Source organism: Callospermophilus lateralis, unplaced genomic scaffold (genome assembly GCF_048772815.1).
Source record: "Callospermophilus lateralis isolate mCalLat2 unplaced genomic scaffold, mCalLat2.hap1 Scaffold_349, whole genome shotgun sequence".
Lineage (NCBI taxonomy): Eukaryota > Metazoa > Chordata > Mammalia > Rodentia > Sciuridae > Callospermophilus > Callospermophilus lateralis.
This window is the reverse complement of record NW_027513993.1, coordinates 483,330-498,509: the sequence shown is the minus strand read 5'-3', so window position 1 is coordinate 498,509 and position 15,180 is coordinate 483,330. Positions and strand designations below refer to the sequence as shown.

The 15,180-nt window shown below is 33.0% G+C and overlaps 1 pseudogene; it reads left to right on the top strand.

Moving 5' to 3' along the window:
• LOC143637789 (cadherin-12-like) overlaps positions 1-15,180 on the top strand; it is a 79,076-nt pseudogene that overhangs the window by 22,417 nt on the left and 41,479 nt on the right.

Below are 15,180 nucleotides of genomic sequence, written 5' to 3'. Positions count from 1 at the left end.
AATTTACATTAGTTAAAAAACTCTAAATGGATAAATATATTGAGAAACACTTTGGTTTGCTTGTTGCTGAATGAAAACTTAGGTAATTAAAACAGTAGAGTGAATACTTCAGTTATACAAAGAACAGTTTAATATCCTGCAGAATTTCAGAAAGAGTCCTGTACCATCTCTATAAAAATGTCTGTTAAGAACTACAAAGTAGTGGTGGCATCTGTTTAAAATGAAGAATGATGAAGTAGTGGCCTATTTACTATAAAATAAGTAAAACATTTTTTGAAATTAAAAAGTTTAACCAGTTTGATGTTATCTTAGCATATTTTTATTTTGAATTTACATAACTAAAGATCACATTAAATGTAAAGTAGAAGGATTTTTAAATAGGAGATGAAATATTTGACTTTTCAACAGAACGCTTTTATAAATAGGCTGTGGCCTCAATTGGTTCCATTGGGCATCTATATTTTATATTTACTCATGAATCAGTAAAACTCATTAATTTTATCATTTTATATGACTGAGAATTATTTCCACACTATATGACTTGGTAACAGCACCATCATGTGGTAAATTTTAGAATATCTCTTAGGAATAAAATGAAAATAAATTGTAGACTAATTTATATGCTCAAAAAAATTAATAAAATTTAAAAATTCTATTTTTAGTAACTCTGACATTCCTAATTTCAGAGAAAGGGGTACTCCTTATGTTGTTTCTACAAATATTATGTTCCTGTTTTTTTTCCAAATATTTGTCTTTCTCTTGTTTTTTTTTTTTTAATTTCTAAACCTTGTTTATATTCTTTAAATACCTTGCCCAACTTTTCTTAATAGATTCAACTCTAAATTAACCCCGAATTAACAAAACCAAGGTCAATTTTTCTACTGCTTTGCAGATTTTTCTATTTGAATATTTCTTAATGCTTTTTTCAACCTCAAAATGTATAAAGCCATATTCCTTCTTTTTCTCCAATAAACATGTGACCTGTCTTATTTTTGTCCTTTCTAGTTTTTTTTAACAAAAAGTCCAGAATGCTTCTTAGGTTTCTACCATTCCCTTAGACCTTTGTTTTCCAAAAACAGGGCAAGAGCTTAGCCAGTGATTTCTTCTGAGCAGAAATTAATGTTGTGGCTTATATCCTTCTTTAATACTCCCATCCAACACTGCTAAGTATTTGCCAGCTTCACCCCTTATCTTCCTTCAGGAACTCTTTCATCCTGTGAATGAAGGGTGGGAACTACATCTGATTATCTTACTTAGACTTTTATCTGGTCCCCATTGCTGGAAAGGTCAAAAGCAGGCTGCATATTTTCTTTTACCAGCCTCTGTACACACTGTCACACACATGTACAAGCTCCTTTTCACCCACACCAAATTCACTGCAGGTGTCTACCTGAGTTGTTGAGCTGTTCCACATTCTCATGGAAGTCTCTTGCTCACAGGAATTTCAATACTTTCCTGTTACTTAGTATTATCTCCCTTGCTTATCATCAACGGTTTTTTTGAGCCCTCCTTCCCAAACTGGTTGTCTCTTACTTTATTTTACAAAATTTCAGCATTTCTGCAACAGCACTTGTTGTACTTATGACACTCATTTATGACATATCTGATTTTTCTTATTTGAAGTCCTTTATCGTGTTTATGTTTTGTCCTGTTTGTTAAAGAAAATCTCTAAAATATATAGGGTATTAATGTTTTGTTGGATAAGACAAAAAACATTTCATGTTCACTTACGTACTATATAAAGTTCAAAATATTTTGCAAAGTATATAAGAAAAGCAGTGTTTTATTGATTTCATTAATGGGAAATTTGAAGTGCATGGAAGAAGGATACATTTTTCAAAATCACATGGCTTATTTTCAACTATGGTGTATTTTGAAAAGCATATACTTTCATTGCAATGAATAATGATATGTGACAAAAAAAAATAACTGGCCTCTCCAGATAGGAATGATTTATACTGTACATGTATGTGACTCATATATTTCACTTAAGCATTTATAATACTTGATGAAACCTTTTGTCATTTTATGAAAATTATTATTGACAATGTGTAGCAAGAAGCCCTGACATTATTGCCTTTGTTTTGATTTATTTTGTCTTTGTTACTAGATTTGTTCCAGAAATTATTGTCACTAAAAAACAGACATTGAACTAATGTCCATGGTCTTTCAGGTACTTGCTAAATGACCGTCAAAATATTTTCAGTATTACAAAAGACTGGAATGCAATAACTTTGCAAAGAAAAACTAAATCCATTTTAAATAAGTAGTTCTGTTGTAATATTTTTAGAGATAAGTTGGATGTAGTGTTTATTTTATTCTTTAAATAAAATGGCAATTTTTTATTTATAGTTATATAATTTTTAACTGTATAAGAAATACTGTGAACACTGTCAAAAGTAAAGCCTATATTTAAAATATCCACATTTTATTTTGTTGCATGCTTCTTCACTATAGGGACTTTCTCATGTGGTACAAGAACATCAATTATTCATCAAATCTTTGATTATTTTTAGTGAAATATTGAATTTAATTCCTTCTTCAATGGAGATTATATATATATAAGCTTTCCCATCTCTTCTCTCAGAGAGGAATTGACTTTATTGATCATAAAATTAACTCATGAAAAACTTGACTTTCTTTCAAAATAATATGTGTTCTGAACATCTTATCTTTATTGTTCAGCTGGTATATAAACTTGCTTTGGAAGAGTGTTTTTCTAATGTATTTTCATCATGGTTCAGTCTGATTTAAATCTGTTTTCTAACTCCTTATCTTGAAAGGGACTAGTACATTTTGTAAAACATTACACTCCTCGCTCATTTGTGTCCCTTCACAGTTTTCTATTCTCTTGACTGTGAAGACCTACAAAGTGATTGAGTACAGCCTTAATGCCAAGGATACATTGTTTTTTGTTCATTTTTGGAGTGTTCCCTTCACTTTGTTGGTAAAACTGATAGATGCTCATCATGAAAACTGCTGCAATAACATTATAGATGGGAAGACGGCTAAGCCAAATCCCTGGTCCTTCACTGTCAGCTTTTCAGGCTGAATTGAAGGTGTGGGTTGAGGTTGAAATCTGATACAAGGTTGGAACTCTTTACCAAGCTAACTGGTTGCCTGCAGAATTAACTTTGCTGAGGTTTTATGATTGTTTTGTTAATTCCTGGCTGAGATCAAGTCTCAATCCTCATAGGTATCCTTTAGGCACTTGCCACACTGGCTCCTGTGCTCACATGTTCACTTGCTCAAGACCAGCCAGAGCTGCTGGGGATATAGCTCAGTTGGTAGAGTGCTTGCCTTGCATGTACATGGCCGTGGGTTCAATCCCCAGCACCACCGAGAAAAAAAAAAAGTCCAGCCAGAATCATTTGCACCATTTGCTAGGTCAGACATCACCAGAATGTGTCTTCAGTCAATGTCAAATGATTAAGGGCCTTAGTTCTATATTCATATTATTTTTTCCACAGAACTGAACAAGTTGACAAGAGTAATATGCCATTTAATTCACAAGTCCCTCACACTAAGGAGCAGAATTATTACATAAAATGGTTGGGGGCAATGGGGACAAAAATAGGGAGCATCTCAGAATTCTGTCTGCCACAGCTGTTTTTTTCCAGTTCTCATGTATCTGTAATTATAGGTACCTGTTTCCACTCAACATTATCTGGAAACAACAGGAGGCCTAAAAGAGCCCAGGGGGTTATTCTGATATTTAATATTAAAAATAGCTTATCCTCCTTTTAAGTGAAACAAAAATTATTTGTCACTGAACATTTTATGTATATTTAATTATCTGGACTTCAGCAAAGAGTAAATAAAGCAATGTAACAAAAAGAAGTAAAAGGTGAAAATTTGACCCTTCTCTCACTTTGTATTCCAGAGAGAAACTAAATATACCATTCTCCAATTCACCATAGTCACGGTCTTATGTAGCACAATTTCCTATATTGTGAATTGTTTTCCAAAAGTTCTGATCTTACTAATCTTTTGTTACAGAAAAATCCAAAGAAGTTGCTCAGTTAAACTCTCTTTAGTCAGTCTTTTTCTTATTCTTCTAGAAAGGCTCCCTGAATTAAATATGCCCAGAGCAATGTCATAAAATTCTCAAAGTACTGTGTAAAAAATAAATATTTCAAATTTATTTAATCCCATCAAAAATAGAACCAATTTTCTAGCAATTACCAAAAAAAAATCTTTTCTGTTCTATAATTATATCAAATGTTAGAATTTTTGTCGATTACAAAATCTCCCTCCAAATATGGCTTTGGTCTGTCAGATGGGTGAGTACAGGCAAGTAGAGATGATTGGTGATTCTTTGCTCTTTCAGAGTTACACCATTTTGTGAATTTGCCTAAGGGTCAGAGTCGTGAAGAAGTCTACATAGAATATAATTGTGGCATTTCTCTTACAATTTTCTCCTGTTCTTTGATCTTCGTAGGAAATAACGTTTTGGTTGCAAAAAAAAAAAAATCTAAATGTACAAAAAGCTTCTTTCATCTCACTCTCTATTTCCCTCACTGCCAAATTCTTACCTGTTGTGATAGGCCAGGACTTCTTTAAAAACATACATCATGTCTTATCTCCTAAAAATAAAAGTAAAATTAAAAAAGCGAAAAATGTTTCAGAAGTCTCTTTCTGTCTCTGGCTTGAAATCGGTTTACCAGTAAAGAGTCAAGTTCATCCAGACAGATGTAATGTATTATTAAGAGGGAAAATAAAACCATATATACAATATATAAGCTATATATACAAATATACACATTAGTACAGATAGTCAGAGGCATTTCAACATCTAGAGGAAAATTAGAGATGGGAAACAGTTGGTAAGAATGCCTACATTTTAGGATAGCCGTGGATTTGGTGCCCAAAAGAGAATAAGTCTGAGCTGGGGCAACTCAGTTTGCTTTGAAATCAAGGACTCCAAAGTTGTTAAAATTAGATTGCTCTAAGATAGATGTTAGGGTTCACTGTCAGGAAAATACATTGTTTAACATTTATGGAGCACTTATTTTTTTACATGCAAGAAGAACTTTGTATTTTCTTTAATTTGAATTAGCCAGTGAACTCTTTCAATTTACTTTTTTTTCTCTTTTTTTCAGACAACTACTATGGTGTTTTAAATGAAATTTATTGCTTCTTCAAACTTCTCCATTAGACAACATGCCTTTATTCTATAATTTATTGAATGCTGAGAGAAAAAAAAATCTTATTTACCTTTGTACCTTTCTGTTTTTCCAAGGGGATACCTCTTGCCTTGCCAGAACCTTTTATATTTTAACTAATTCAGTGGTGAAAGTTTTAATTTGTTATTTGTTTCTTCCTTTTTCCAAACGAAAGTTATTGTTGTAAAGAATTTAAATTATTACTAATTCACTACTCAGAAACTTACATAATAATCCTAACTTATATTCACCATTATAGTCCTTAATATTTAAAATATGTGTCCTGTCTTGTTTTGGTCTTATTTATTCGAAACTGTTCATTCTCACTATTTGTACTGATTTCTTCTTTTTGTTTTAAATAACATTTTGACATATTTTTCTGGAAATTAGCTGTATTTTCTTGAGTCTGATTCCTTTCTCAAAGCATGAGAGTCAAGCTTGAGATGGGTCAAAATATCATCATGGAATTATCCTCTATCTATGCTTTCTTAGATATTTCATTTCTAATCATGGGACCAGTGGCCATATTATCAATTTTATTTCTATTTGTTTTAAGAGAAATAAACATTTCTAACAGGAAAGTAATAAAAACTGAAAGAAATCAATGTTATATGTTAACAGGTATGACTAAATTATCAGAAAGTCAAATCAATTATTTGCATAGAACAAAGATAAAAATAGGAATAAGAATATAATGAACTTGATAAAATGAAGGGAATAATTAAAGGGGAATAAATGTATGGTCTCATGCATTAAAAATATTGTGTGGAGACTTACTTGATGCATATACAAGACTTATAACTGATTTTACCATAGCAGATTTCATTGAATTGTGAGAGTTTTTAAATACATAAGTGATTTTTTTCTCTTTTTCTCAGAAGAAATACATAAAATAATACTCATGTCTTTAAAAGTGAAAATAAACCTCCTTTAGTTTCCTCTGGTGTGCTAGATAAAGGAACAGATGCTGACAAGGCAATTAGCAAATCATTGTGGTCACACTATAGGGAACTGCTTTAGCAAACAGAAACTTAAGGGTCCCCGTATTCACTGTTAATGTTAAATTTGTGTTGTCTTAGTTTTTCCTTGGAGATTAGAAGTCTGAGTCATTACACTTAAGCTTATCACTTAACAAAGCAACATAGTAGCACCATATTTCTGGAATATAGCATTTTCAGTTACTTTCATAATAAAACTAACATTTACAGTGAGGGTGAATGTAAATAGTAGCAAGTTAAAATTGAGCATTACTGAAAATCTGGAAAATGACTTGTATGTTTGTTCCAATGCCTTCTTTAATTTGTTCATATATGTTGGAAGCCTGAATTCTTGGTGATACTTACTGACAATGCATGGGAGAACCAGTATTTATATGGAGTTCTGAGAACACAAAAGACCAACACTCTTCATAATTACCATTGTGTGTGATTTTGAATCTTGATACAAATGTTTTCTAATAAAACGACTTATTAATTCATAATTATTTAAAAGAAAATGATACTAATGTCACAATAGGAAAAATGAACTTAAAAATGTGCTGTTATGCCAAATTTACAAATGGAATCTAGAAATTTTCAATTATACAATTCCATTTTTGTTCCATTTCTTTATCACTGCTTGCTTCCACTAGATGTCAGTATTGGATAAGATGTGAGAAGTGCTTTCCTTAAACTATTAACTGATTTCAAACTGCTTTTATAAAATGTGTAACCCCTATCTAGTATGTATGCTCATAAGTACATTATGTAAATTTAATATGTGCAAAAGATTATGTTTATGAGTTACCCAGAAAGTTTGACCTTGTGCTTTACTTACACACTAATTATAAAAGTGAGACATTTCAAAACCAGTATAATTAATACCAACTTGCATTGCTCTGAAATGATGCTCATGGTTTATGCCACATTCTATAAAAAATGTAACACTTCAATTTGGATTTGTCCTCACTACAGCCTTTATATTTTGAAACGAAGAAGGCATATACTTTTAAAGTAGAGGCCTCCAACCTTCACCTTGACCACCGGTTTCACTCTGCTGGCCCTTTCAAAGACACTGCTACAGTGAAGATCAGTGTTCTGGATGTAGATGAGCCTCCTGTATTTAGCAAGCCACTTTACACCATGGAAGTTTATGAAGACACCCCTGTCAGGACCATAATTGGCGCTGTAACTGCACAAGACCTGGATGTGGGCAGTAGTGCTGTTAGGTAAGAATAAGAAATATTTTCTTTTTATGTGTCTTGAAAACAAAACAAAAACTAACAAATAACAATTTTCTGACCAAAAGTGCATCATGATTCACATATAGAATACGATGCTATAAATTATATATAAGAATAGAGGAAGTGCTGTAGGATTTGGACAAAACATCTGTATCAGTCCTCCTTGCAACATTTACCACAGATAAGCTATTGGATATGTCACACAAACTAACAAATCTCAATTTTTAATCTATGAAAGATTTAATAAATGAAGTTCAAAGAATGATTTTCCAAATTAGTTAATTTAAGACACTTTCACAGTGCCTAGAATGTAGCAGCCATGTTATAATTATTTTAAAATTTCTGTCCCCAAAGTTAGTGTTTAAAAATGGATGGTTTTGTCATTTGCTATTTGAAAGCAATTTTTTTTCTTATTGTAATGACTTTTCATTCTGAATGTGAGATTGAGACAATGAAAACACATTTAGTCAGTCCAAGAGTAAGATGAATTAAGGAATTGCCCAGAACTCAGACTTTGCATGGAGCTCTTTTCTATGGATACCTCCTCACTAATCTCTCTCTCCCTCTCCCTCCCTTCCTCTTTCCCTCCCTCCCATAAAGCTATAACTTACAATAGCACTGTGGAGGGATAATAAAATCCCCTTTTCCTTACATTGATCCTGCAATAGGATTGAGACTTCCTTCCATATTCTGTTGTTTGCTAACTGACCCGAATCCAGACTTTGCACAGAGCTCTTTCCTATCAATACCTCCTCACTAATCAATCAATCTCTCTCTCTCTCTCTCTCTCTCTCTCTCTCTCTCTCTCTCTCTCTCTCTCTTCTCTTCCTCTCTTCCTCTTTCCCTCCCTCCCATAAAGCTATAACTTACAATAGCACTGTGGATGGATGATAAAATTTCCTTTCCTTACATTGATCCTGCAATAGGATTGAGACTTTCTCCCATATTCTGTTGTTTGCTAACTGACCTTACACATCTTCAACTCTTGAGAACCAATAAAGAACAGCAATAAAAACTATTCTGGACCAAATTAAGAAAACATTATGTAGTCTTTTAAAACAAAAATACTCTATTGATATAGAGAGGAATAAACATATCTCTTAAGATTTTATGACATGTGGTAAGTAAATACCAAAAAATTGTGTCATGTATTCAGTGGTAGAAAGCACATCACTGTAGATAGCACAATCTGAAGAAGTGGTTTGAAAGCATGTATTTTTTTTATTGTATTCATCTGAATCTATCCCATGGGGTGCTCAGTCAGTCTAGGCTGTAGTCTTAGATTACCACAGACTGGGTGAATTAAACAATAAACATTTATTTCCCAGATTTCTGGAGGCCGTAACTTTCAAAATCCAGGTGCCAGCAATTCTGGTATCTGGTGAATATTTAGAAGATGGTGGTCATCTTCTTCAGTGGTCATGAGGCAGAAAGAGACAGAAAGTTCTCTGTGGTCCACTGTTTAGGAGCATGTGGGCCCCACTCACACAGCTTAATCAGCACCATCTCTTAATACCATCATATTGGAGATTCAGATTTTGTATCATGACTTAAGGGGGTGAGATGTTCACAAGCACTATGTCCTTAACATTCCATTCTGACCTATCAAGATTCTTGTCCTCACCTTCAAAATGTGTTCATTCCTTCCCCAGAGCTCCCAAAGTCTCAAATTATTCCAACATAATCATTTGAGTCTAAAGTACAAAGTCTAGCTAAATAATATCTAAACCAAATATGGTTGAGATTCAAGGTAAGATTCATGCTGAGGCAAAAATTCCCTCCAGCTATGAACCAATGAAACCAAACAAGTTATGTATTCCCAAAATACAATTCTGTGACCTAGGTCAGACATCACCATTCAAAAAGGGAAAAGCAGGCAATGCAAAAGTGATGACAAGTCCTATGTGAATGTGTACTGCAGCAGGCCAGACTCCCTTCAGCCCTAAGATTTAAGAATAAACCTTCTCTCGGTCAGTCCTCTGCCCTCCTGGACCACTGGGGCAGAGCTCCAGGCTTTTGCACTCATCAGGGTGCTAACATCACCCCTACTCCTGAGCAGGACTCTACACATGCTGTTGCTCTCTATGTTGGCCCTACCCATGTAGGAAGGTGGCCTCCCAGCCCTCTATTTGGCATCCTCACCCTTTGGCTCTACAGGCATTGATCTTGCACTGTGAAATCACTGGGAAGGCAGCCATGACCCTAGCCCTAGGGAGGTTAGATTATGTTGGAATCCTTCTTTTGAACTAAGGAAAGCACATGTTCTCAGTTGAAGGTACTGTAGGGCTTTGGAAGTCTGCGAGCCTTCTTTTGTTTTTCTCACTGGTTTCTTCAGTTCTTTTTGGCAGAGCTGCTGCTGCTGTGATGACATCTTTACTCCTGGCTTTTGTTGTTATGGTGGTTAGAGTCTGTTGCTCACACCCACAGGAATCCCTTTATCAAATTAGTAGTCTGCCAACCCCTACTGTGCTCTTCTAAACACACTTTCTCATGTTTTACAGTATGGATGAGCTATTTCCACATTTTAAGATTATGATTTCCACTGGCTTAACCATTCCATCTTTAGTTAATCTCCCTCCACGTTTTGCTGTAAGTAATTAGAATGAACCAAGTTTCTTCTCCAACATTTTGTGTAGAAAACTCAGCTAAATAGTAAGTTTCACACCTTGAAAGTTCTATGTTCCACAAAATGCTAGACTGTGAACACACTTCCCCAAGTTCTTTGATCTTTGATAATAAATATTGCCTTTCCTCCAGTTCCTAGTAGGTTCTTTATTTCTCTCTGAACTTCAACAGAATGGTTTTACCATCTACCTTCTGTCTCTAAGTAGACAGAAACTTTCTTTATACTTCTTTTCTTCTTTCTGTGCCTTATGCAGGATGACTCTGAATGCCCATAATTTATAGAAATGCAAAGGTCCCTAATACCATCCATAAGGGTTTCACCTCTGAACCTAAATACTCCACAAAATGCTGACCTGTAATACCATTACATTGCAGGTTACAACATCAATATATATACAAGGGGAGCATGGCCACTCAGATCACAACAGATTCTTTATTTTCTATAGCACATCTGTGATAAGGACAGAACTCTAAAAGAAGCACATCTGTCTCACAAAAAGGGAGAAAAATTATAGTAATGAGCATACCTTACTTTTCAGGTCAAGTACTGGCCAGTTTACTCATGGGGCTCAGGCTGTTTTTCTGCATGTCAACATTGCAACATGTTTCAGTTCCAGTTAATCTAAAGAGAATGAGTAGAAAATGCCTTGCAAACAAAATTATAGTTTTTTTAATAAATGTGTAAAGCTATTAAAGAAATACTGAAGATTGTAACAAAAAATAATGAAAACATTGAAAAAAAACACTGATTAAAACTCTATACAGTTTAATAAAAGAGAATTGGGGTAACAGTCCAATTGCATATGTCGAAATCACATTCAATTTTTTAATTGTTGAATTACATGATGATACAAAAAACATTAACAAAAGTTGTCCTTCTAATGCAGCACTTCAAAACCCTTTCATGCAGAAAAATTTAAAGATTACATAAGTAGAACACATCCTTAGGTAAAGGGACAGTTTCAAACCCAGGAAAATTGTCAAATTAATGATCCTGGTATGAGAAGGAAAAGAAAGATACATTTCAGAGAAATTATCCTGCACAAGTGGGCTTTCAAGTTTCATTGTTTATGTCATAGGAGTCAGGGCAATGCCACTTTATTTTAAAGTCACACCCTAGTCTTTCTTCTAATGAGTAGTGCCTGCTTCCAAGATGAAGATGGATCTAATTGATTCTGTGAGAGTTGTCAAAAGACAGAATTGTTTTGAAAACATGAAACTGGTCCATGTTCATGGAGTAAACAACAAACTTGAATCATGCCAGTTGTGGAAATATCCTGTTGAGTCATCTTCGTTTGGTGTAAAAACATGTTTGCTCACTTAACAATGATAGTGAAAATATGTTCTGAAAACTAAATATCAAATATATAATTATTTGACACATTAGGGTACAATCTATTTGTTTTTTTCTTTGTTTAATATCTTTTAACAGTGTTACTATGCAAGGTAAAATTTAGTAGTGTTAATCTTTTATTCTGGATATTTTATTACTGCTATTATTCTTATCATTACACTGAGCACAGTAAAGCCAGAAGTAATATCATCACCAAGAACTAAACCAGCTTCAAAGAAAGATTGGCTTTGATTTTCTGCCTGGCAAACTTACCACACAGTTCCCTAGTAGTCTTAGTTTAATTTGTAAATATTTTCCCCTTTGTTCTTCCAGCCTTTGCCTTTTAATGCTCTCTTCTTCTGCCCCTAGTATTGTCTACCCTTTGTGGTAGAACATGTTACAATAAAGGTCATAAAAATGATTTCTAGTGAGGCAAGTCTGACTGCAACATGTGTACCTATTACTAGCTACTTTTTCAATACACCAGAAATTTAATCAGATGGGCAAAAATACACATTTATCCACAAAGCACATGTGGGAAGAGACACAAAAGTGAAGCCAAGCTTCCCATATGGCATGCTAAGGCAACAGATAAAATTTATTTTAATTATTGATAAAATTGGATGGGGAGATACTACATGTTCAAAAAATGTCCATTCTATTTTTTTATCTTCCTTAGCAGGAATTTTGTGATGATTAAAATAAGTGGTGGTATAAAATATTTCTAGATTAATCTGCCACATTCTATGAGCTGCATATGTGATTTGTTACTTTTCCTTCAGCATATAAAGTTCAGAAGGCCAGATACTGCTCTTCACTGGATTTTTATCTATCTATCTATCTATCTATCTATCTATCTATCTATCTATCTATCTATCTATTTATTTATATTTGGAGTCAGGATTCTACTATGTTGCCCAAGCTTGACCTAAATTCACAATTCTTCTGTATCAGTCTTAATAGTAGCTGAGATATGATCACAATCCACCAATCCCCTCTCTTCTGCATTGGTCTTGATGAATCCCACATACCTCAAACATTAATGTTATAATTTGTTCTAGAAACTTCACTCCATGAAGCAGTGGTTCAGAGGTAGGGATTTTTGACAGTGATTAGGGCTAGAAGATAATTGGTGGATTAATATATTTAATGGAATAATAACTTGAGTGGATTATTGGGTGGTAACTGTAGGCAGATGGGGCATAGCTAAAGGAAGTCTGGTTTCTGTATTGTATTATATATAATATGATACATATATTATATTATATATGTAATTATAATATATATATATATATTTATTTAAAGAATATGTGCACTATAAGAATTTGTTTTATATAAAGATATATGGTCATGATCCATAAAAAATTGTATTGTATTATATTATATATATTGTATTGTATATAATATTATATACAATACAATACAGAATGCCACTGGAAGCCTGGTTCTTGAATTGTATTATATTATATATCACATCATATTACATATATATAATTATAATAATATATTTGTCTCTATGCTCTTCCTCCCTCCCTTTCTCTTCCTGCCCCTCATTTCTGACTGCCATAGGTTTTGTGACTTTCTTCTGCTACATCATAAGTTTAGAGCAATGGAGTTGGCCAACTATAAACTGAAGTTTTGAAACTGTGATCCCAAAATAATTTTTTCTACTCTAAATTATTCTTGAGAGTTATTTTGCTCAAAGCAATACACAGCTGACTAATACAATTACCTAGAACATAGGGGTAGATAAATAAATATTGGTTAAATTAATGACTTGATTTCTATATTATAAACTACAACCAAATAGCAAACTATTCATTTGTAAATATTTTCTGTATGATGCAAAAATCAAAATGATTAAATATTTTGTTTACAAATATAGAACAATACATGGGAAACTCAGTAATTAATTAATAGGACTTGCTTCTAAGAAACACTGCATATATATTTTTTATGGATCATGACCATATATCATTATATATAACAAATTCTTGTAGTGCATACACTCTTTAAATGATTCTAAGAATATATATATATATATATATATATATATATATATATATATATATATATATATAATTAAAATTCACATTGCAAATACAAAGTAAAGAGATAAGGCTGCAGTTCTAAAAAGTATTAAATATTTTATCTTAATAAATATTTTATAAAGTTTTATAGGTACTACTTTTCCTTAAGATCACAGTATCTGAATACTGTGATCTGAATCACAGTATTTTAAAATAAAAAGTGATCATGAAAACAGAAATAATTCTCTTCTACTAACTGATAAAATATAATACAGGAAAAACTTACTAGAGTCATAAAACCAACTGGACTCTAGAAAAGGAAGTATGTTTCAAGTTTACAATAAGAAACAAATAGTGTGTTGGTTTCTATGCCATAAACTATTCTTCGTGGATTATTTTATTAAGTTAGGAAGAGCTAACTATTTACAATAGTTGAAACTAATTTCCAGTAAAAGATATATTATGAATTCTTACATCACTTGAAAACCTGCAGAATCAAATGAGAAGAAACAACTCCAAAAATGTTAAATGAAAAACATAAAGATATTGTGTATAAATATTGGTGGACCAAAGAGAAAAAGCAGACAGGACTTGATTTGAAATACTTCAAAGAAACTCAAGGCAAACATGCATTAAAGGGGACACTAATTTAGAAACTGCAGTAACAGCTGAATGTGTTAATCTCTGGGGAGTTTGCCTTATTTGAATTTGTCACAACTATGCTATCCTTAAGATTTAGGACCCTCAAGAGAATTATTTTTCTGAAATTGGTTTTTGTATGAAGTCTACTTGCAAATATGCTGATGGCATATAGCTTTCATTAACTGCATTTATAGAAGCTAAGAACAGATAATCATTTTACACAAAGGGAAAAAAAGAGTGGGGGAGGAAATTAATTTTTCTGAGAAGAGATTGATCAAACTTCCTTTTGCTATGACATTAGAGCATAAGTTCTATAAATATAATATCAAAATCCTCATGTATGTAAGCCCTTAAGAAAGAAAGGCCAACACACACACACACACACACACACACACACACACACACACACACACCTCTGCTTAGGATAGATTTGGAAAAATGCCCTTTCATATATTCATAAGCATATGCATACTACATTTTATTAATAACATTGCATTGCATATTAGGATACATGTTTTACTTCAAAAATATTAACTTTGCATATTGCATTTAAAGCTTGTTCAATAAAAGTATTGAATCAAGTAGGTTTTCACTTGCACATTTTGGGGGTTATTGTTAAATAGTACCATGTTAGTCAGCTCTTCATCAAAGTCACAGAATACATGAGAAAAATAAACTTAAATGAAAGATGACTTATTTGGGCTTACGATTTCAGTTCACAGATTCTTGGCCAAGATGCTTTTGACTTGTGGCATCTCAGTATCTTATGCAGTGGAAAATTGGGGCATAGAATGTCTGTCCACCTCGGGGTGACCAGAAAACCAAAGAAAAAAAGTCCTGCTCTCACTATCCCTGTCATAGCCTTGCTCCCAATGATGGAGGTAACTTCCTTCCACTACGCTATGTCTCTTAAATGTTCTTTCAGTAATTTGGAATTGGCAATGAAATATGCATATTCTTTTGGTACCTGTGAAAGCAGAAGTCTAGGATGAAGGAAAAGAAGTGGAGTATAAGAAATTATTTTAGTGATAGGGAATGTGATTTTTTGAACAATAAAAAAGTGGTGCTAAATCATGTCTTCATAATTGTTCAAATGCATTTTAAAACTTATCAGTGATTTGATTTTCATAACTGTGATCTCACCTAATCACCTTGGGTAACCAT